The sequence below is a fragment of the Pterocles gutturalis genome, unplaced genomic scaffold (genome assembly GCF_000699245.1).
Source record: "Pterocles gutturalis isolate BGI_N339 unplaced genomic scaffold, ASM69924v1 scaffold29602, whole genome shotgun sequence".
NCBI lineage: Eukaryota > Metazoa > Chordata > Aves > Pterocliformes > Pteroclidae > Pterocles > Pterocles gutturalis.
This window is the reverse complement of record NW_010116360.1, coordinates 12,627-14,159: the sequence shown is the minus strand read 5'-3', so window position 1 is coordinate 14,159 and position 1,533 is coordinate 12,627.

Sequence of the window (1,533 nt, the reverse complement as noted above, 5' to 3'; positions counted from 1 at the left end):
AAGTTACATTCTCCCTCTTTTTTTTGCCAGACTAATTCTTTAGCAGAAACCTAGCTTATTGTGTTTTCCCTCATACACCAATACAATGGTTTCCCCCAGAGTATATAAATAATTGAATTATGGTTTGGAGCATTTAAGTATACATCCTCACTGGCTCCCTTTTCCTTTGTATTTGGTCCCAATTCAACAAGGTCCATCCCTATTTAAGCAAGGAAGTAAGTACGTACTTAATTCTCCTGAAAATTAAATCTAATCATGTCCTTCATAGCTCAGATGAGTAGGGAGGGGTTATTGAATCTACCTTGAAAAGGTAATATCTCGTTTCAACCATCCTGATGTTTGGTATACAGTTAAAGGCACTATCCCTTACATATGGCATTTATTTCTTTCCCTTTAAATTTCAACTGCACAAAACATGCGTTGTAATTTTTTAGGACTTGTCAAAATGTTACAGCATATTTTTTTCATTTATATGTAGACCTATTAATTTCTGCCAGTCCCGTCTTGCTGAAATAGAGACATTTGGCAAGGCAAAACCCACTTCTGTTGTTGGAGGGGAGGGCAGGGAGGAAGCTTAGCTACGAGGAAGATTCTGTGTATTTTCAGACGCTGGGAAGTTGAAAGTGAACTGCTTAAAATGGTATTGAGAGTAGGTGCTTTGGTTCAGAACCTCACGAGGTAAGAAGCTGATCCGGCCTCACTGAGCAGAGGAGCTATGCAAACTGGTGTGTGCTGACATCTGGCCTTCTGTTTTTAATAAAGGAAAGATTTCCTAGTATGGATACACTTGATTAATTCCAACACCAAAATATTTAGGAATTCATCAGCAACCTTTTTTGCAGACTTACCTTCTCAGTTTGTTGAATCCCTCCGTCCAAGTGATCCAAATAACTGCTGATGCCGAACAGTATATCCATGGTTTCAACAAAGAAATCCCATGTCCAGCACCAGCTAGTCCAAATAAAAAATATACTACATATTTCAAAAGATGGCTTTGTAGTTTGCATCCCCTTTGCACTGGGACAACCCAGCACTGAGGAGGGAGTCAGCTAATGTCTGGTAGGAGCTCAGACTGGTTCTCCAGTCACTACACCCAAGTAACGAGAATTGTTTAAGTAAGTTTTCAAGTCCTCCTGCCTGCCAGGGCTGGGAGGTTTTACTGTGTGGTCTGCTGGCCACTGTGCAGCAGCGGTAGAGGCTGGGGAGCTCCGCCTCGCACCCTCAGTGGTGATCCTGGCCCCAGGCAATTCCAGCTGGTAGCACAAAGGGACTCTGATGAGTTGGATCAGTTCAATCTGAAGTATTTAAGTTCCTGGGGAGGTGTAGGGAGAAGTTAAGAATTCAAACCGTGACGAGAGCTAAGTGACACAAAGATTACTGCCGGCATCAAGAGGGTTGGATTTGTTCAGTACTTTCAGCTGATTACTTTTCATTTCACTGGCATGATGGAAGATAACTGTGGTTCATGACACACTGCCTGAATATCCTCGGTTTAATCCCTTACCTTCTCACGAGTTTTTAAAAATCAGTGAA